Source organism: Syngnathoides biaculeatus, chromosome 19, assembly GCF_019802595.1.
Source record: "Syngnathoides biaculeatus isolate LvHL_M chromosome 19, ASM1980259v1, whole genome shotgun sequence".
In the NCBI taxonomy this organism is placed as follows: Eukaryota; Metazoa; Chordata; class Actinopteri; order Syngnathiformes; family Syngnathidae; genus Syngnathoides; species Syngnathoides biaculeatus.
Window position 1 is genome coordinate 3,880,689 of NC_084658.1, and position 23,766 is coordinate 3,904,454.

The window sequence follows — 23,766 nt, forward strand, 5'->3', positions numbered from 1 at the left end:
AAAATACTGAGCTTTGGTCTTTAAGCCTTAAAAAGCTGGTGAGCAAATTTCACTCCGTGTAACAAAGATACTGCCATGGCAACTTTTTTAAATAACTAATAACTAACTAATGATCAATGTATGGCTAGAAAGCACTGCAAACCTGAAATATACATCAATACAGGTCAAATAATAATACAAACACAAAAAAGGTAATTATTATGATTGGAATTATAAGCTACAATCCATTATATGGCAGATAATCAGTGGATAATGTGTTTTTGAAAAATAAATATTGCTATATTTACTACAGGAAATATAAAGAGCTATGTGACTAGTCAAAGCAACACAGGACTTATCTTTCAATATATCCCAATAAAAGAGAAAATTGAGGAGTATTACATTTATCTCCTGACTCTGGTAAAAACAAACTGCCTTGTCAATACCAATTTGGTGGACTCCATTACAGACAATGACATGTACAGCAATAAAAGTCAGACAAAATATAATACTGCTATATTTTCATCCTTATTCTAGCCAAGTAAACAATTCCACATTAAAATTTCATAATAGACAAGGAAGGTCACAGGAGAATACCAAATGCATCCACGTGTGGTTATTCTGGTAACAGATTTGTTTGTCATCAATAGGAGAAAAGGAAGAAACAGAAACATGCTAAAAATACTCTGGGTTTGTCCTGGGCAGTTTAGATTCGAGCAGTCACCTTATTTTGGTGGAGGGTTTTGTGTGTTCTGATGATACTAAGAACTAAGTCAGGTCACGGCATGGCAAAAAGGTCCTAGGTGAGGGAGCAGACAAAATAGAAGTCCCTTACCCGGACTCGGGTCACCGGGGACCCCCTCCGGAGCCAGGCCTGGAGGCGGGGCTTGAAGGCGAACGTCTGGTGGGCGGAACTGCACCCATGGGGCTTACCACTTGTGAGAGGGGCTATAGGGGCAGGGTGCTATGTGAGCTGGGCAGTGGCCAAAAGTGGGGACCTTGGCAATCTGATTCCGGCTACAGAAACTAGCTCTAGGGACATGTAATGTCACCTCTTTGGCAGGGAAGGAGCCTGAGTTGGTGCGTGAGGTCGAGAAGTTCCGACTAGATATAGTTGGACTCGTCTCTACGCACCACTTGGGCTCTGGTACCACTCCTCTTGAGAGGGGTTGGACTCTGTTCCACTCTGGAGTTGCCCACAGTGAGAGATGCCGAGCAGGTGTGGGTATACTTATTACGCTCCAGCTCGGGGCCTGTACATTGGGGTTTACCCCAGTGGATGAGACGGTAGCCTCACTCTGCCTGCAGGGAGGGGAATGGGTCCCGACTGTTGTTTGTGCCTATGCACCAAACAGCAGTTCAGAGTACCCACCTTTTTGGAGGGAGTGCTCTACAGCACCAAAGGACTCCATCATTCTGCTGGGGGACTTCAATGCCCACATGGACAAAGAAGATGAGACCTGGAAGGGTGTGATTGGGAAGAACCCCCCACCCCCCTGATCAGAATTCAAAAGGTGTTCTGTTACTGAACTTCTGTGGTCATCACGGATCGTCCAGAACAAACACACAAGTTCAGGCATAAGGGTGTCCACATGTGCACCAGGACACCCTAGGTCACAGTTCGATGATCGACTTTGTGGTCGTGTCATTGGACTTGCGACCGTATGTTTTTGACACTCAGGTGAAGAGAGAGGCAGAGCTGTCAAATGATCACCACCTGATGGTGAGTTGACTCTGATGGTGGGGAAGATCCTGGTCCGACGTATTGTGAGGGTCTGCTGGGAACGGCTGGCAGATTCCCCTGCTAGAAGGAATTTCAACTCCCACCTCCGGAAGAACTTTGCTCATGTTCCGGGGGACGTGGGAGACATTGAGTCAGAGTGGACGATGTTCCGCGCCTCCGTTGCTGAGGCGGACGACCGGAGCTATGGCCGTAAGGTGGTCGGTGCCTGTCATGGTGACAACCCCCGAACATGTTGGTGGACACCAACAGTGAGGATTCTGTCAGCTGAAGAAGGAGTCCTATTGGGCATTTTTGGCCTGTGGGACTCCTGAGGCAGCTGAAAGGCATCGGCTGGCCAAGCAGAATTCAGCTTCGGTGGTCACTGAGGTAAAACCCGGGCATAGGAGACGTTCGGTGAGGCCAATGAGAATGACTTTAAGACGGCTTCGAGGAAATTCTGGGTTAGGGTTATACACAGTGTCGACGGGGAAGAAGTGCACCATCAACACTGTGTATAGTGGGGGTGGGGCACTGCTGACCTCAATTCGGGATGAAGACCTCCTCAATTCCACCAACATGCCTTCCTATGAGGAAGCTGAGTCTGGGTTCTCTGAGGCGGGCTTTTCTATCTCTGGGGTTGAGGTCACTGAGGTGTTTAAAAAGCTCCTTGGTGGCAGGGCCCAGGGGGTAGATGAGATTTGCCCAGAGTTCCTAATAGCTCTGGATGTTGTGGGGCTGTCCTGGTTGATAAGACTCTGGAACATCGTGTGGACATCGGGGACAGTGCCTCTGGATTGGCAAACTGGGGTGGTGGTCCCACATTTTTAAAATGGGGACCGGAAGGTGTGTTCCAACTGTAGGGGGATCACACGCCTCAGCCTCCTTGGTAAGGTCTATTCAGGGGTATTGAAGAGGAGGGTCCATCGGGAACTCAAATCTTGGATTCAGGAGGAGCAATGTGGTTTTCGTCCTGGTCATGGAACAGTGGACCAGCACTCCACCCTCGCCAGGATCCTCGAGGATGCATGGGAGCTCACCCGGCCAGTCTACATGTGTTTTGTGGACTTGAAGGCATTGTACCGTGTTTTGTGGGGGGTTCTTCGAGAGTATGGGATACTGAAACTCCTGATATGGGCTGTTCAGTCCCTGTACAACTGGTGTCAGAGTTTGGTCTGCATTGCCGGCAATAAGAGGGACTCATTTCCGGTGAGAGTTGGACTCCGTCAAGGCTGCCCTATGTCACTGATTTTGTTCATAACTTTAATGGACAGAATTTATAGGCACAGCCAAAGGGTAGAGTGTCTCCGGTTTGCTGGCCTCAGCATCGCATCTCTGCTCTTTGCAGATGATCTGGTTCTGTTGGCTTCATGAAGGCATGATCTCCAACTCTCACAGGAGCAGTTTGCAGTCTGGGTATCCCTGCTGAAGCTACTTCCCCCGCGACCTGACCTGGATAAGCGGTAGAAGATGGATGGATGGATAATAATGTTCATCAGTTTGAACATTGAATATCTTGTATTTGCAGAATATTCAATTAAAAATAGGTTGAACATAATTTGCAAATCATTCTATTCTGTTCTATTCATGTTTAACAGAACATCCCAAATTCATTGGAATTGGAGTTTTATTTGAAATGCAGTATTGTTCTATTACCTTTAACAACCGAGAAAACGCTTTAGAAGTATATCCATCTTCCCTTAAACAGTATTGGCAGTTGTTGCATTAGATAATACATACAACCGAATAATCTACACTACTTCCTTGAAACAATGAACTAAATACGTATATAATACTTTTATACATGTATTGCTTTCAACTGTACACTGCCGAAAGTGCACTCCATCTTCTCCACACACGTGCATACATACACACACACACACGCACGCATCCACACACACACCATGCTATGCTTATCAGTCGAGTAAGGCAGTGACCCTTCTCTTCATGTCTGTTCCTGTGTCAGTATAATTCCACCTCCATCCTCCTCCTGCACGTCTCATTCTACCCGTGCTGTCATCCTCACCACCTGCACTGTCCCTCTTCCTTACTGTCTCATCTTTTCACTCAGTTTGCTTTGGCAGAGCTTAAACACCACCTCGCATGAGACCTGGAATTTGCACACTACAAGATTCTCAATGTGTGTTGTGCCATGTGCATACTCCTACACTTTTTTTTTCTCTCACCTCACCTGAATTGCTCTTGTACTGCTAAAAATATATGGGGTTTTGCTTCAGGAAAAAATACTTTTTCAACATTGAAACTCAGTGTGTTGGAAAATACTGGATGCAGCACCTAATTTAAAAAAATGCCAACATTTGATGTGTGTGCTGAACTGTGTCTATAATTTCCTACATCCATGAACATTTTTATTATGGATTGGATATGTACTTGCTGAATAAAACATACATGTCATGCCTTAACACAAATAAAAATACATCTGAGTTTCAGAATTCCATCCATCCATTTTCTACCGCTTCTCCGGGTCAGGTCACAGGGGAAGTAGCTTCAGCAGGGATACCCAGACTTCCCTTTCCCCAGCCACTTATCTTCTGGAGGAACCCGAAGGCGTTCCCAGACCAGCTGAGAGACATAGTCTCTCTAGCGTGTCCCAGGTTGTCCCTGGGGTCTCTTTCCAGTGGGACATGCCCTTAACACCTCACCAGGGAGACGTATGGGAGGCATCCGGACCAGATGCCCCAGCCACTTTATCTGGCCCCTCTCAACGCGGAAGAGCAGCGCCTCGACTCTGAGCCCCTTGCAGATGTCCAAGCTTCTCACCCTATCTCTTAGGGAGAGCCTGGACACTCTGCGGAGCAAACTCATTTTGGCTGCTTGTTTCTGGGATCTTGTTCTTTCTGTCACGACTCACAGCTCGTGCCCATAGGTGAGTGTAGGAACGTAGAACGACTGGTAAATTGAGAGCTTCACCTTTCGACTTAGTTCCGTCTTCAGTACGACGATTCGATACAACGTCCGCATCACTGCAGATGCTGCACTGATCTGTCTGTCGATCTCCTGCAGCATTCTTCCCTCACTTCTGAACAAGACCCCAAGATACTTGAACTCCTCCACTTGGGGCAGGATCTTATCCCTAATCCGGAGAGGGCACGACACCCTTTTCCAACTCAGGACCATGGTCCCATATTTGGAGATTATTATTATTATTTTTTCGCAAATAATCATAAACTTGGAATTTTATGGCTGCAACATGTTCCAAAAAAGCAGGGACAGGTGACAAAAAAAGAAAGTTGAGGAATGGTCATCAAACAGCTGTTTGGAACATCCCACTGGTGAAAAGGCTAACTGAGAACAGGTGTTTGCCATGATTATGAAAGTAGCCTGCTTGAATTCCTTAATTAACATGCAATTGCAAGGAGTTTCGGGATTTCATAATCTATGGTCCATAATGTCACCAAAATGTTCAGAGAATCTTGAGAAATCACTGCATGTAAGCAGCAAGAGTGAAAACCAACATCGAATGCCCGTGACCAGAGATCCCTCAGGCGAAGAGTCATCATCATGAATGTGAAAGTTCTGTCTCTGTAAGTGCCTTGTGTTTGACTGATGACTGTCCAGGCTGTAGACGACCTTCTGCCTACAACCCTGAACAGGATAACATGGCCTGGAACATGGATGGATGAATATGCGCTGTTAATTGTCTGTACTACAACAAAAGCTGGATATTCCAGCATGTCGGACGTGTTAGTGGACTGTATTGATGCTTGAAGTCCAAATCAGAGTGTGTCACTCCAAGGGTTTGAGGATGTACATTTATGGTCTTATTGCTGGAAAATATATTAGTTCATTTTGAAGCTACATGTAGTGCATTAAATTGCATTACATTTTTAAATAATATCCTACTGGAGCAGGACGGTGGCACATCTGGTTGGAGCGTTAACCTCTGAAGACCGGGGTTCATATCCCGACCCCACCTGTGTGGAGTTTGCATGTTCTCCCCAAGCCTGCGTGGATTCTCTCCGGGCACTCCGGTTTTCTCTGACATCCCAAAAACACAAGTTCATTGGAGGCCCTTGGGTGCTACTGTCAGTCCAAATGGTTGTTTGCTTCTATGTGCCCTGGTATTGGCTGACAACCAGTTCAGTGTGTATGGTGCCATGACCCTTGTGGGGATAGGCGGCTCAGAAAATGCATGGATGGAATTTCTTACTGCTAATTCTTACTGTCACTCAACTTTAATATCAAGGACTGAGCATTCCAACTTCCTTTGAAGGACAATCGGAGACACTGTTTACACAACACACAAGAATATAAAATAAATGGGCCAAATTGAATCTATATTTGATCCACTTCTTTTGCTTGTACATTTTGATTTCTTTCCTTTCTACAGCCATCAAAGTTGTTAAATGTTCCTGAAGTGAAATAGTAAATCTGTAAGCCTGGAGTTGAATTGGCTCAGGGACTCCCCAGCCTATGGCCCACCCAACATCCACGGACCCACACACAAACATAACCTACTGAATGTATCAATCTCTTTGCATGGCCAAGTAAAGCACTCATTGAGCAAGTTGGGAAAAAACAAACACACACAACCTTCCATTTCTGCATTAGGATTTCACTTATTTTAATTTTTATTTTTGTTAAATGCTAATGAAACATTAAAATAGTGGGAGGAGTAGTCTGAATTGAATTCTAGAGGCACGCATCACTTCATGCATTGTACTCATCTCTCATGGGCTGTATAATGGTTGACTGTGGGGTCATGCCTTCCTCTCTCTGCTTGCAGCGTTGCTTAGGAAATGTGGGAGGAACCACCAAGTTGCACATGCCGGCAATTTGTTCTTCGGTGTATTTAAGAGTGGCTAATGCTGTATTACAGTAATAGCAGTATGACTTATGCTATCGTTTTGCTTTGCTCTGGTTAGTAACGCATCTCTCACAGTTCTGAGGACCTGGGTTCAAATCTGGCCTTGCCTGTGTGGAGTTTACATGTTCTCCCCATGCCTACATGTTTTTTCTCTGGGTACTTTAAACTGTCTAAGTGTAAGTGTGAATGTGAATCTGAATGGTTGTTTGCATCTTGCGGTTGGTTGGAGATCAATTCAGGGTGTTCCCAGAGTCAGTTGGGATAGACTCCAGCACTGCCTGTGACTTGAGTGAGGATAAGTCATACAGAAAATGGATCAATGGATGGATTTTCACATGTATTTATCAATCCATCCATTTTCTGATACTGAGAACAATATAGTACTGAATTGTTCAGATATGGCTGAAACTTAAGAAAAAATCCTGTCCAGACCGAAATGACTTAACGGTGAACTTTTACTTAGTATTCTTTTAAATTTGTCAACAAAAGTTGAAAAGTCTTCGTTAGCAGTGTGAGAATATTTGGGATCATGACCCATATTCACTCACATCCTGTGCATTTCCTGGGGGCTAAGCTCCCTGCCCCACCCCGATCCCTAAACCCTCTATTATTTTGTTCCAGTCTATATTAAATCCTGCTTGACTGACATTTCAAATTGAAATATAGGATGGTACTGTGTTTTTGCAACAATGTTTTCTATTTTACAGTAATAAAGAAGTTTCAGAATAATACTAACTCTGTGATGCCATTCAAAATCCCATGATTCAGTGAACAATATAATCACTTTACCGTATTTCACTGTATGGTACGTGATAAAGAACTAGAATTTACAAAAATGTCTAAATGTGGACATGCTGAGCTAAAGTAAAGCTGATTCTGATTGAATTGTCAGCCAATTTACCCTCGCTTTTCTGTGCAGTTCTCTTCAACCATGGTGACTGACTGGTTTAACATTAATATTTACATGTACATATTTTAAGATATAAACAGCAGGGCTACAGCGCACACACATTTTAGTGTAAACTTTATTTTGTATCACGGTTTGTTTGCATTGAGAAATAAATTATTCCACATGTTATTTTAGGGAACCTAACCACAAAAAAATATGCTGAAAATTCTTGTGTCACCTTTAACCTCCCCCTGGAGGACTCGTTAAAATGTTTTCATCGAGGTTTCCTTGGCATGGTGTCTATATAAGACCCTAATGGGCATGCAAGCCATAAAATCCAAAATATATCACTGCATCCATCCACCTTCTTAGCCGCTCATCCTCACAAAGGTCGGGGTGCTGGAGCCTATTCCAGTCTTCAACCGGCAGGTGTTAGGGTACACTCTTTTTTGGCATGTGGGGGGAGATCTGGAGTGCCTGGAGAAAACCTACGCAGGCACAGGGAGAACATGCAAACTCAACACAGGCGGGGGTGGGATTGAACCCGAGACCTCAGAACTGTGAGGCCAATGGTTTACAGCTGCCCCACTGTTCCACCTGCATGGGAACAGTTTTCCACAAATGACATCGTAGTGAATGGACTCCACTTATATACTGCTATATCAACATCACAGTGGCCAAAACACTTTACAAGCCTCACTGTCAAGTTGTCTTTAACTCCCTCAGTTCTTTGCCCCAACTTCAAAAGGGCCTTGGTCTTCAAACACATGAACAACTCAAATCTTCCTCTTTTCACAGTTTATTGATGGTTAAGGTGAGTAGAGGGTGCTTGGATGGCGATTAGGTTGAAAACCTTGATCAAAGAAGCACAATGAACACATTGCATTATTTTAAGTTTAAATAAATAGGTCATCAAAGCATTAATTTAACCTTACTAATCACATTTTAAGTAAATTAGTGACATACATTTAAGTATTCAAAAGTAACAAAGTAAAAAGTTAATAAGCACCATAACTGATTGAATAAACCAAACAAAAACATCCACTTTGTCTCCATGAATACTTGAGATTAATTCCAAAGTTAGACAAACACAAAGAACATAGCTTGTAGCTGAAATGAAACAAATTAACCAATTAGCATCCAAGTCCTTTCCCTACCAGTTCCGTCTGACCAGAAACTGAGGGGTGCCTTCGGGATTTTTAGTTGCTTCAGTTGTTTGTTAGTGATTTATTCCTTTTGCTGGTAGGCTTTCTTTGTTCCACACAAGCTCACATGCTGTCTGTGAGCAATATGGCCGTCCCAGGCCTCTGACAGGAAGTTTGAAGAGTTGTGTGATTGAGGTTTCTCTGCCCCCTGCAGGTCTAGAGGTGGACAGGTGCTCTTCCTGTTATTTGACTTGACACTCACATTCCTCCACTCACACACAGATTCAGATACCAATTGGTGACTGCTCCCATGCAAAGCGCAACTAGGCCCACTGGGAGCAAATCTTGCCCAGAGAGTCTTGCCAGAGATCACTTCGACATGCGGAAAGTCGTAGCCATGATTCAAAGCACTGGCACTACGATCATTTCATGACCACTACAGTGACCGCATAAAAATCAAAATCAGAAAGTGTAAAAACGGACAAGGAATTTTTCTCCAGCAGTCGGTGCTGCCCTGGTACGACATACAGAACAAGGGACACAGAGCAACAAGAACAAAGAACAAGAGACATTTGTGTTTACGTAGATGTGCAAGATGCACAAATAACTGTAATAAAAATGTCAATTGTGCAGAGGGAGCAGTTCAAAGTGACAAATCGTACGGTCTACAATATATATATATATATATATATATATGATAAATACTGATTGGACCTGCGGGATGGGAGTGAGTGTCCAAACATGGCACAAGGCATAAAAACCGTAGGTTCACTGAGAGGTCTGAGGTTCACAAGAATTCAATGACTTAATTGCTAGATGGAAAAAACTGTTCAAATGCCTGCTACTTTTGACTTTCCTTGATCTGTAGTGCTTTCCTGATGGTAGGAGCTGGAAGAGCTGGTGGACAGGATGTGGAGTATCCGAAAGAATCCTGCCTCCTCTGGACCTAGTTCGTGTTGCGTGTAAGTCCTCAATAGTGGGTAGAGTGGTGTCGATAATCTGTTCAGCCGTTTTGATTGTCCGTTGCAGTCGGTTTTTGTCCTTTTTTGTGGTGGCCCCAAACCAGATTTTGATGGAGGTAAACAGTACTGATTGGATGACCACTGTGTAGAACTGACTCAGGAGCTCGCGTGACAGACTTGGCTTCCTCAGAAGCTGCAAGTACACTCCATACTTTGTAACTTTGTGCCGCTGCCCGCTTTCCTCACCACCAATCCTGTGCAAATGTACAACTTCAAGACTGTTTAACCTCCATAGATATTTGTCTTTGAAAGTTAAACTGGCAGCCTAAATGAATAGATGGAGAGTGTCACGTCTTATGTCAGTTTCTTTGAAGATGTGTGTGTTCCAACAAAGACATTTCCTAGCTTAAACAAATTTACCAGGCTAAAGGGGCATTGGCAATTCCTTCCCAATCCCCTCTACAATCATACTATAACCCTGTTGACAAAAGAAATTGACATCACAAAGACAAATTATGCACAAAAGTTGAAAAAAAAACCAATACATTTTCTGGATGACAGTGCATACTGGATAATAAGACGTGCCCACTGTGTAGCATTTGTTTTTTTTCCCCATGCACACCTTACTCCGTGGATATATACTGCATATACTGCTGTTTTGAAATCAGATATTCACACAGAAAGATTCTGTAAATGTTTGTTGATATACAGTACCTTTTTTCCAAAACAGTTACTGTACCACGATAGGAAAACGCTCAAAAATTACAGACGTTTCTATTCATCCTCCTCCTGTTCACTGGAAGCATTGAAGTTATCTTCAGTATCGAAGTTGAAGAAACTCAAAGTCTCTCTCTCTCTCTCTCTCTCAATGTCATTTTCATCTTAAGTTATCGTTGACATGCTGTTCTACTCATGCCCTCATGTAGCATAGTAGATTCTTCAATGATGCACCACGCATTTAAAAACCACTGTCAGACCTCAGAAAAGGAAGACCTTCGCATGCGGTCAGTTTTTGTGTACGATTTTAAATTAACCAAATTAAATATACATATTTTGCATTTGTGAGTGTCGTGCTGCGTCCTGCTTTAAGGGCACCAATAACTACGACTGTCTTGTTTCTACAAAACCTAGAGGCAGCTTTGTGTTTTTTTGCAGGCAACTGAAGTATATTCTTCTTTGTCTCTGCAGAACTAAGGTAGAATCCTTACCTATGTACGCTGAAGAAAAGGTCTTCTTCTACACATTGGAGTATCTGCACATGTCCAAACGCAAGTGCATTCAAGGAAATGGCCATGTTTTATCCATCCATCAATTTTCTTAGCCGCTTATCCTCACAAGTGCTGGAGCCTATCCCAGGTGTCAACGGGCAGGAGGCAGCGTACACCCTGAACTGTAGTTTGCCTCCCAAGAAAACAGGTCAATGGATGACACAGTCAAAATGGGACTGCACCTTATCCTAGAACACCTTGATGGCGTGGAGACCTGTGCAAGGTTCTGTCTGTGGACGTCAGCTCTTTGCTCAGCACCATCCTACCCAGACTCCTTTCTTCTAAGATTTTCCAGCTCAGTATCTCACCATCAATCTGTCACTGGATTTATAGCTTCCTGACAGGCAAGACACAGCAGGTGAGGCTGTGGCACTACAAGCACTGGGCCATTCCACAGATGTGTCTTCTCTAAACAAACGACAAAAAAAAATCTCAATGCAACCACCTGTCAAACTTCCGAAGTTTGCAGATGACAAAAAGAGGGTGAAGGGTCTGCATATGAGCAGGAAATGGAGAAGCTGGCACTTTGATGTAGCCAACACAACCTGGGGCTGAACAGGTTGTAGAGATTGTTAACTTCATGGAAGCACGCATTACGACAGCTGCCCCTCATCCTGTCCAAATGCCCTGTGTCCTGAGAATTACAGTGTCTCAGGACCTGAAGTGGTCGAGCAACATTTATTCAATCGTTAACTTCCTGCAGCTTCCGAGGAAGCACGGCCTCCAACAGGAGTGGTTGTGGCAATTCTACACAACAGTCATTGAATCAGACCTGTGTTCATCCATCAGGGTGTGGTTTGGTGTTGCACAAAATATAAACTGACTACAATGGACAACTAGGACTGCCAAAAAATATTAATACCTGCCTACCCATCCTTGAGGACTTGCCTGCTTCCAGAACTAAGATTAGAGAATGCAAAATTGTCCCAGGTCCTCCACATCTAGGTCACCACCTCTTCCACCTCCTATTGATCAATGCAAATTAAAACAAGCAGACACTGCAACAGGTTCTTCCCCCTCTTGACTTAGAATTCTATAGTAGCATGCTTGAGATTTTTGTCATATCTCTGTTTGGAGTCTTCTACATTATTCGTACACTCACTAAATTAGTCTTGTCACTCTGCAATTTTTGCACATTTGTTGTTGACCAATACTGACCACTTGTGGTTGAGAACTATTCGTATTGCTACTACTATTACCATTACTACTACCATTATTTGCAGATATGCTAGTGTTCCAGGTATTGCACTACTCATCACTTTAACCTGCTAACATTTTTCATTTGTCGCTGTACCAAATTGTTGCTCTATTACTTGTTTCAAACTGTTCTAATTTGCTAGACACCTCTGCATTATTTGCACAACTTCCATTGTATCAGCATTACCTTGTTACCAGGAACCTTTCATTGTTCAGTGACTCTCCGTAGTGTGTTTTTATGTCTCAAAAGTAGTTTGGTTTGTCAAAAGCTCTGTTGTCGTACTAGGGCGACTCAAATACTGTAGACAAAAATCCTTTGATGTTTTTGACATGACTTGGCAAATAAAAAGGATTCTGATTCTGCTGCTTTGAATATTTTCAGATTTGCAGCAATCAGAATAGCCAAAAGCTAACTGGTCGGACTCACACAAAGTATGAAAACTGTGTAACCCCATTGCTTAGAATTCTGTTGCTCCACTGGGCATTATAGTCTGGTGAAGGTAGCAGATGGGCGAAGCGAATGTTCTCTGTGATCTGGTCGATTTGACGAGATACAAAAAATGTGTTCACCGTTTCGTCGAATTCATGCCTCAAATATATAGAAGTTATAGAATTAACTGTTGTTAATAGTACATTAAACAAAACATTTGGAAAAACTACAAATAAAACAGCTTTTAGTGCAACAAATATCACTGAAAAGTGAAAGTACATGAAAATGCAAGAGAAAAAAAAAATTTTTCATCTGGATTTCGAAACACTCACACCTGGGGCTGACATCACCTCTGTTCGCAACTTATTCCATTTTTTTTTGCAGCATAATAGCTAAATGTTGTTTCACCATGTTGGCTTTGGACTCTGCACTCCATTATTAGACCTGAGTCAGTCGATCTCAGAGCCCTACTGGTTTTGTATTCCATTAGCATTTCTTTCATGTATTGAGGACCTAAATCATTTTGTGATTTATAGACCAGTAGCAGAACTATAAAATCTATTCTATTCTATTAGTTTACACTATTAGTTTCCACAAAGACAATGTACATCTGTTTGGATCCTGGATTTTCGTCAGACATATTTGCATGGAATAGGCATCCCCTGTATTAGAAATATCCCTCCAAATGATGCACTGAAAGAATCATGACCAAAAAGTTTGTTATAAACAATTGTGTACGTCTGTGTGCGTGTGTGTGGTCAATCACATGACGGTGTTGAATGTAATTCCACAAAATGTGAAGATCTCAATATAAAATACTTTCAAACAGACCTTCAAGATTTGATGATGCAGCGTCTTACAGTTCCCTGTTTTGTAATTGTGAAATGCTCTTCATAAGCACTCACTCATATACCATGGTAAACATGATTTCTCTAAATCTCAAGAGCTTTGGATAAGACGAGCAAGACCTCTTCCTATAAACAGAACCATTTTTAGTCCAGCCTGTCCACAAAGTAGTGGATCAATTCATCTTTGTCAGAGAATCTCTGTTCCTGCTCTTTTGTTGTCTTGTCATTTGTTTTTGTTTGTTCATAGATGAGTCGTGTTGCTGTGCTCAGCACCAGTTGATCTTTCTTAGCCTCATATCATCTTCACATTGTTTTACTTTTTTTTGTGTGTGTGAGTGGGAGCCACTTTAGCAGTGCGACAGGATTTCTCACCAGAGAGTCCTGGATGTGGATATGTGAGAGAGAATATAAAGGGAGATTCTGTATGTCCTTTGTCTTTGTGCTTATCACTCCAAGTCCGTGTGCTTCTTTTGTGTGTCAATCCTTCTGTCATGGACCACCTATTCATCACCCAACTCAAAAAACCTCTAAACCCTGATGACATTTCCCCAATCTTGATCACTCCCACAAATTTACCCCTCACTATATGGCAAACGTCTCTTTTCTTGCACTCTTATATGTTTTGGTCTCTGAGGCCCTTTTTTTTTTTTTTGCCTTTATCCACCACCCACATTAGCTCAATACTTGCTCTTAGGTACGCATTTGCTCTGGCTTCATCTCTCATCTGCCTTCACACTCGATTCTTTGGTCAAGCTCTGTACAGCCTCTGTCTCGGCGCACCACTTCACTGTGACTCTTTCCTGGCATCTAATCTCTTGGTGTTCCTATTAGTTCTGATTTAATCTGCTCTTTAATCCAATTTGGCAAACTCTCCTAGCTCTGATCAAGATCTGAGGCTATGTTTGAAATATAGACTGCTCTCCTCCTTCGATCCAATGTGGTTTGATCTGAAAGGGCTACCATGCTTTTCAGATTATTGAAAAGTAGACTGGATGTTTTCACCACTTGGCATGGTGGAGAGAAACCACATTTAAATGGTACCCCATTTGTTCTGCTCCTGAACAATAATGTAATGTGGAGTATTACAGATTGTTCCACACAATTACATTGATTGCCAGTTAATGTCACTGATGAGCCAAGCAAAAATGTCTAAACAAACACACCATTCATCACAAAATCATGCAGTTGGTGTCAACATTTTAGCATCCAACTGATCAGTCACCATTTCATACTGTTTTTGTGGTACCACTAACTACGGAATAAACAAATACCAAGGATGTGATTACTAAAATCTTTAAGTATACCTGCAACTACAATTTATGCATCTTCTGTAGGGGTACAACAAAATATTTCATTTCAAAAGAGTATTGGTTGAGAGCCTGTTGAAAATTTTTATTCTCAAAATTGTCAATCACCTTAGGGTGGCGTGCTGGTCAAGTGACTAGATCCAATTGGTTCGCTCAGCTGCTTCACGGTTCTGAGGTTGGGAGTTTGAATCTTGTGATTACATCATGTATTTTTCTGCGGGTACTCCAGCTTGTAAAATGCATGTTATGTTCATTGAAGTCTCTGTGTTCAGGGTCAACAACATTTTTTAAATTTAAAGCAACTTCTTTGGCATTGATAATGGGACATTTGATACACACTTTTGAAAGAACATACAGTCAAATTAAATATTATATGATTATATGTTATATGCTATAGAGCATTTGCCTCTCAGTTCTGAGGACCAGGGTTAAAATCCCGGCTGTGCCTGTATGCAGTTTGCATGTTCTCCCTGTGCCTGTATGGGTTTTCTACGGGCACAAAGTTAAAGAGAATCAAAGTGCAAAGTACAGTTTCGTTGGTGGTTTACTGCAGCACATGCTGTCTGAGGGATGTCCATGTTGTGTACGCAACAGACAGGAGAATGAGTTTTTCTAACAGTTTCAACTTGAAAGCACCTATAACATGATCCACCTTCCTGACAGTTCACAAGATGTGGCTCCTTCCTTTGCCCACTGTTAGGCACAGCTTTACGCTCTAGTAAATTCACTCTGCATACTGGGACACACGTTTACACACATACATGCACACGCACACACACACACACACACACACACTAACAAGAACGGAGGTCATCACTGAGCGTAGTCAGCCATTGAAAGAAAAACACCTCAGAATGGAGAGAAGGAGATGTAGAGAGGGAGCATTAATATCAATAGCTGTGCCCCTAATTGGCATGTCTGCTTGATAAAGGGCACAATACCACACCCCACTCAACTGACACACACACAAGCACACTCATACACACACTTAGTATATGTGCAATGCTACAAACCACTGGCAGTTATTCTAATTGAAAACCATAAACAACCAGAATCATCATTACCAGGAAATCATGTCAGTGTGTTTATTGGTATGTTGCCCCCAGGTCAAGGCCAATGGACACATAGATTATGAAGGAAATGACTTCTGCCAAAAGACACTCATTTGTCCTTATTATTTATTTATTTTACACACATGTATTGGAATCATTGTAAGAGAGGACAAACAGAGTAGCATTTATGAATATAGATGAGAGTGATTGAGGGAGATTAAAAAAAAATCACCACGTGGTGAGAGAGGAAAAAGTTAGGGCCCAAAAACACAAAACAAAGGACACCGAGTAGCCAGTGTTGCCAGGTGCGAAGAGATCTATTTTAGGCACCCAAACTCAAAACATGTATGGTGGAGTGTTGGGGTGTGGCATGGTGATTGACTTTTATGCCCCGAAAACTCAATCACCAACTAGGAGGAGGTTTGGCAATTAATGAAGTTCAATTTATGGATCTTAAAACCAATTATCAAGAAGAGGGTTTTGCGATCTGTTCCCACCACAGCCCGTTTGGATGCGCTGGGTTCATTAGATGGCATTTGCCATTCGTTAGGGTTCACTAGCTTTGCCTAGTGCGTCCTGACTAAGCCTTGTTGCACAAACTGATGAAGTCTGCTCAGATGAGCCAAAATGTCTTCAGAAGCAGAACAGCAGAATAGCGATTGATTAAATGTCCTGTGAATAAATAACCTGAAGAAAGGAGAACATTCACACGGACACTGCTGGACCTATATTTCTGTGTTCTGAGCAAGCGACCGGATGGATAGCCTTCGCCAAGCCATATAAGTGTAGCGCATATGGGTTAAATAGATTTTTAAAAATGAATCTAGGAATAGGCGCCACGGTGGATCAGCTGGTAAATGTTGGCCTCACATTTCTGGGGACCCGGGGTCAATCCCGGCCCCCCTGTGTGGAGTTTGCATGTTCTCCCCGTGCCTGTGTTGGTTTTCTCCGGGCACTACGGTTTCCTCCCACATCCCAAAAAACATACAACATTGATTGGACACTCTAAATCGCCCCTAGGTTGATTGCAAGTGCGGCTGTTTGTCTCAATGTGCCCTGCAATTGGCTAGCAACTAGTTTAGGGAGTACCCCGCCTCCTGCCCGTTGACAGCTGGGATAGGCTCCAGCACTCCCCGTGACCCTCGTGAGGATAAGGGGCAAAGAAAATGGATGGATGGATGGAATCTAGGAATAAAGAAAAACACTGAATCGACACCTGTGTTACTTCTGGTTTAGCAGAATTTTAAGTTTAATTGGTAAAATCAAACTAATTGTAAAGGGTCAACAAGTCACTTTTTGATCAAATTTTAGGCAAAGTGACGAGAAACATCATAATCTCAAGGTTACTACATTTTATGAAAGATGGCAGAGGTTTACCTAAACTCAGAACAGACAAAATATAAGAAAGAATGGAATTTTATATTATATTTAATGAAATCTAAAAGAGCTCTAGAGGGAAACACACTAAAGAAAGAAAAAAACACAATGATAAAAAGAAGAATTGGCATCAAAAAAGCAAAATAGAAAATCATGCATTAGACTAAAGTTGGAAATGTTAGCGTTCCAAGTGCCCAGTACAGATGAGAGAAAGGATAAAGTTGAGATTTTTTCTGAAGCTAGTAATTTCTATGAAATTATTACCACTAACATGGAACAGTCTGGCAAATGCTTACCATGTCTACTCACTACCGTAGGCTAAAGCTTGTGGGTGGTCTCTCGCTCTGGGCGTGTCTAGGAATCATGTACGCAGATTTGGTTGTCAGGAAAAATGTTGAAAAATAAAGCAAAACGAAAGAAAAAAGAGGCGGAACACAAAAAAATGTTGTTCATCTCCCCTTGTTGAGAGACTATGACCATTTCTCTTCCTGCCTTTTTCCTTGGCTCATTGTCATTTTCAGAGCAATCATGTTTTGGTGGAAGCGTATCCGGTAGCTGAGTAGCAGCTGCTCTGATTGTCTAGTAGTGGCGCATGGATCGGTTGAGAAACCGAATCTGTTCTCATCCTGGCCCTCATGGTTACCGAGCCTTGTGCCCGAACAAACAAAAGGGAAGGGGATGGCCCATGGCCAGCTAAGCTAGAAAGCTGCCAGCAATACAAGGGTGAAGGGAAAAAAAAAACACGAGAGCCAAATCTGCCTCAAAGGTGGTAGTTAAGAGTTAAATATCCCAGAGGTGGGGTGTGGGCAAGAGGGTTTGAGGACCTGGGGAAGACCACACCCATCACCTTGTCCAACTTGGTAAAATGGGTTTAAATTCATCCATCCATTTTCTAAGCTGCTTATCCTCACAAGGGTCACGGGACTGCTGGCGCCAATCCCAGCTGTCATTGGACAGGAGGCCTCAAAGTTACACCTCATGGCAATTTAGAGTCTCCAATTAATGCATGTCTTTGGCTTTGGGATGTGCCCAGAGAAAAACCCACGCAGGCACGGGGAGAATATGCAAACTCTACACAGGTGGGCTGGGATTTCAACTAAAGTCCTCTGAACTGTGAGGCCAACACTCTACAGCTGACCATGCTAACCTTGGTACTCTTTTTGCTCAGAGATCAAGCATGTCAGACTGACTGTTTCTACTTTAGTTTTGGCAAATCAATTATTTGTGGTTCAAATCATATTTCACACTGCTTGGGGTCAATCAAGACAATTCTTAAAACCTCACATTTGTAAAGTTGACACATAGACACGGACATCAAGGCATACATTTGAAACATTTCTACAGAGTTTGTGAAATATCAAAACAGACATTTATTCTGGTTAAACATCAAATAAGTGTGTGTCCTCCACTTTGACTTTGGAGTTCCTCTTGATGCCTGCGGGGGCCGCCTTGTCCCAGTAGTTGCTCCTATTTACAGACAGGCTGTTCGGTGACAACATCTGGGACCTTTGATGCTTGGGAGTTCAAACTTTGAGGGTGGATGTTAACTAGTTTATTGTCCAATGGCAGTATGACAGCAGAGCTGCTTGGAAGAATGCAGTTGATAAAGGTGGGGGGAAGGTTATGGCAACTGGCTCTGAGTCACTACATATGTAAAGAAAGTATTGTGGTGTCGCTGCGAGGCAGGAGGGGCTCTTTGTGGCACTAAGGATGTGACACTGTGACTGTTAATAACATCTTGACTAATTACCTGCCAGCAATGGTCATTGTGTGTTGGAGAGGGGGATGGCAACCATGATTGAGGAGATTGAAGAATTTATCTCACACTTATAGAAGTAGGAACACAATGATGCACATAAAGCAGAACAAAAGAGGTTAGGCCCCGCCCTCGAGAAGAACAAGCAGAGGCGAAAAACCAGAGGGGCATCTTTAAGAGATGACAAACAACCCCCGACAGCATGATACGGAGCATATGGACTCCAGTCAAGATCATGGAGAGGCCGAGTTCGGGAGGGACGACCAGGTGCCGCACTGCAGTGGAGGGGGACCAATGGAGACATGCCTCATCTGGATCCACATGGCACCACGCTTCAGCGGCCGGTTGATGAAGTAGACGGCAGTTCAGGTTCCTCTGGCATTGGATGGGGGGGCACTGCCCATGCTCATAGACCTTTCAGTCACATGAGTGGCTCAACTGGCAAGCAATCAAGGGGGCCCTACGTCGACCGTTTGGACACCGGAGCTGTGCTGATGATGCTGAAGACAGGGTTACAGTATGCTCGGGCAAAGTGTCCTCCTGCATGCCCCAAGGACGTTGACTGGGTGCTCTAGGCAAGGCTGAGTGTATTGAGCACATCCTGTGCAACAGCAGAGGAGGTGGCGGGTTCTGGCACCGGGCTCACTGTGCGGAGCTGAAGGATAGCGATTGAGATGATGGCGGTGGCGACGATAATGTGGTTCGCCGGGCTGTTGCATTAACAAGGACGGACTACACATTGGATGATACAGTTACAGAGGACAGTAAACTGGCTATGTGGGGGCTATGTAGCATGGCAGGGAGGCAGGAGGTGCTCCCAGCATACGGCACTAAGGATGTGACAACCATGACTGTGAATTACATCTTGGCTAATAACCTGCGTGCAACGATCAGAGTGTGTTAGAGATACTGTAAGTGTGTACTTCTGCTCGTAAAATAAAAGTGCAAATGTTCCTTACAGCCACGTGAGAAGCACGTCATATAAAAGCACTCGGTCTGTTTTATAACAATGTGTGCAAGCAGGGTGGAACAGTTGGCAGAAGGTTTCTAGTGTTCTATGTGACAGAAGAGTATCCACCAGGATGAAGGGCAAAATTTATCAAACAATGGTGAGGCCAGCCATGATGTACGGATTAGAGACGGTGGCCCTGAAGAAACAATAGGAAGCAGAACTTGAGGTAGCAGAAATGAAGATGTCGAGGTTCTCGCTTGGTGTGAACAGGTTGGATAGGATTAGAAATGAGCTCATTAGAGGGACAACCACAGTTGGATGTTTTGGAGACAAGGTGAGAGACAGCAGACTTCGATGGTTTGGACATGTTCAGAGGCGAGAGAGTGAGTATGTTGGTAGAAGGGTGCTGAAAATGGAGTTGCCAGGCAAAAGAGCGAGAGGAAGACCAAAGAGAAGGTTTATGGATGTGGTGAGGGAAGACATGAGGGCAGTTGGGGTTAGAGAGTAAGATGCAGGAGATAGGCTTTAATGGAAAAAGATGACATGCTGTGGTGACCCCTAACGGGACAAGCCGAAAGAAAAAGAAGAAGAAGAACAAGGCCCGTTTTACAACAATACTTAATTAAATGTAAATCTAACTGTGGATTAAATAGGAAAACTTGTGTTCGGTGTCATCAAAATGTGTGCAAGTGATGAACGTTTAGCATGGAAATTATGATACTGAGAAAAAAAGAAAACAAATCGGCTAAGGTGACCAGGCCATCTCAATATCGAGGCCAACACTACTGTTCATAAGAGTTGTAGTATTCAACCATTAAAGTGATTTCTGTCAAGGAAAAAAATATGATTAAAATAATTTTTTTGAGTCACTGATGGTGTAGTTGCAGGGGTGGCTAACTTGCGGCTCTTGAGTTGCATGCAGCTCTTTGCCTCCTTTTGTGTGACTCTCAAGAAGGCACAAAAGCCTATCGAAGTTCCATTTATGTGCGTCCGCATGCTTTGCTTGAGTATATTACGGTTACGTGTAGTGACAATAAGATGAGTGTGTGTGGCCATATTGGGTCAATGTGCGAGATAGACAAGACTGCACAGGTGGGTCCAGCAGGAGGTTGAGAAGAAAATAAAAGTGTGATGGGGAGCAGGGAAGAGTGGCTTTATTCTTCCCGCCACCCAGCTCAGCTGTGCAAAGCGAGAAGGGAGTTAACCCAGAGGAGGACAACCTGGAGAAGACATCTCCCATGCATCTGCACCTCCCACAATCAGGTGACTGCAGTAGGAAAGGTGAGCACAGTATTTTGGCAAAACTGGCATGCATGTTGAATGAAATAGCTCTAAGTTTCCCAGTCAGATGGTGATCTTTGAGAAAATAATTTGTCGATTTCGCTCTCAAAATACCAGGAAAAACTGCACAGTTAAACAAAAGTATGTGGCTCAACACAGGACGTTTTTACCAGAGCGGGAGAACTCACCCTGCCTTTTGTGTCAGATGTCTATTGTGCACAGCTTCATATCTTCACTTCAGCGCACTCCACTCTAATATCGACCTGTAATTTCTAATAGGGACTAAATTTTGCATTGACATGTTAGTCCAAAGGCCAAAAAGCCATACAATGAAAGGTAATTTATGAAAAAAAAATGCCTCGGTGATTTTCGTGAAATCTCGTGTCCTGAAAACAAAAATCTTCAAAAAAGGTTCCAGACCTTCAACTATCCCTCCACAGTGTTGAACAGACAATATCTGTCATGGTCCTGCCGTTCCAGCCCCGGTGTATATAGGACCATGGGGACGACTGGTCCGGCACCAGATCATTGCAACTCATGCCCCGTTCCAGCACTCCCGTAGCCCTGATCGGCAACCCATGTGTACCTCCGCCTGTTCTCCGACCGACCCACTAAGCCTGACTCCTTTGATATTCCTGCCTGCTTTGATCGATCTCCCGTGTACCGACTCCTGCCTGCCCGCGGACCTGCTCTCCGCTCCTGCACCTGACTGCCTGCCCGATCCCCGACCTTTGAATAATAAACGTTTTTCCCGAATTACCTCTGCGTCTCCTGAGACATGCATATGGGTCCTACCTCCATTTCGATGGATCATAACAATATCAGACATTAGCATGGCTACTGATACACAGTTGCACTCAGATTTCCACTCATGTAGGTATTTTAGTGTTGCATTAGTAGAGAGTGGTGACATACAAGATAAGACTTGGTTGAACTGGTACTTTCTCTGTGTGAGAGAGCACACAATTTCATTTTAAAATGACTGGTCTGTGGTCTTGATACTCTGTAGGAGTTGATTTTCTTATTATATTGGTGTGTGACATTTATAATTAATAATCTAGCTGAGCAAAGGTATGTGTGTGAGGAAGAAATTATGTTGATGTGTTATGTGGCTCTTTGCTGTAACACTGTAAAAAATGTGGCTCTTCATCTCTAAATGTTTGGCCAACCCTGTGCGCGTGGGCGTCTCAGATGTCTTTTCTATGGCGCAAAACAAAATCCCAATGTATGGTGGTTGATCACGCTTTGACCTGGCTAATGGAGGCGGAACACTCTAGGGCAAGATAATCAGGAAGGCAGTTAATAAAATGAACAACACCACTTTACTTGATCTCGCTAATGTCCCTGACCTTCCCTGGGGGATGCCATGCACACACGTGCAAGTGCACAGTTAAAATGCACAGGTGCATGTGTGTATTCCTCACATGAATGCTCAAGCATAACCGCACAAGTGGGATGATTAATGTTGCTGCACAAAAGCCACTGATAAAACCTCTATGCTAAATTGTCAGCCCATAAAGGACTAAATGAAAATAAAAGTAAATTAAGTGTCCATGGCTTACATAAATGTTACACTCTGGAAAGTTTAAATGCATCATTCATTAGATTTTAGTTAGCAGGAAGGGCAGAGCAATGTGCGATTGAGGTTATTTGATGATTAGGCTTAAGATGGCAGCAGATGGACACACAGCAGCTCCTCTCTCTCTCTCTCTCTCCATACACAACAATGTTTTCCTGTTTTTTTTCGTATGGGATTTGAGTTGACAGAAAGTTCAAATTGCTGCCTTCATGAGGTGAGCCTAAGGAAACCAAGGCCAACCTGTCATGTGGCATCAGAGAAGCTAAGAGGCAGTAATCCAGGAGGATTGGCAACCACTTCAGCAACAGCGAAGACATCAGGAACCTGTGGCATGGTATCCAGACCATCATGAGGCCACCCACCCTAACAAACCTGTGACAACTCCTCTATGCTGAAGGAATCAACTCAGTGAATTCTTTGCTCGCTTTGAGGCAGACAGCATTACACCAGCACAAAAGATCCCTCTGCCTTCCAACGACCGAGTCCTGCTGCTGTCTCCGGACAGCGTCCGGAGAGCACTCGGAAGGACTAACGCAAGGAAGGCATCCAGATCAGGTGAGATTCCGGGCAGGATCCTGAGAGATTGTGCAGATGAGCTCACTGATGTCCTCACAGTCATCTTCAATAACTCACTGACCCAAGTCATCTTTTTGACCTGCCTCAAAGCCACCACCTTCATCTCAGTCCGAAAGAAGACATCTCCTTCCAGCTACAATTACTAACACCTGGTTACACTCACTCCCATCATAATGAAGTTATGGAGAACATCAAATCATACCTCACCCCCATGCTTGAGCCTTACCAGTTTTCATATCAGATGATGCTATCTCCACTTCCCTCCACTCAGCCCTCACCCATCTGCAAACCAAAGACAAATGCTGTTCATCGACTTCAGATCAGCATTCAACATTATCATCCCCCAGCAGCTCATCCTCGAACTAGACCCACTGGGACTCGAGAACTCCCTGTGCAACTGACTATTGAACTTCCTGACGGGGACACTTCTCAAAGTATTGTCTTCATCTATCAAGCACACTACTGGCACCGGTCAACACATTTCTATCTTGATCTTTAAACACCCTAACCTCCTGCACATCCTTACCATCTTTTTCCCTGTCAAGCCAACCTGTAGAGGTCATTTTCTTAATTTTTAATGTCCATCCTGTTGTACATCATCATCATATGCCTCTTGTTTA

At 43.4% G+C, this 23,766-nt stretch overlaps 1 protein-coding gene across 1 annotated transcript in view; it reads right to left on the reverse strand.

Annotated features, from left to right (window-relative positions):
* Positions 1-23,766, reverse strand: part of cntnap2a (contactin associated protein 2a) — a 476,610-nt gene that overhangs the window by 99,258 nt on the left and 353,586 nt on the right. The window lies entirely within an intron of this gene.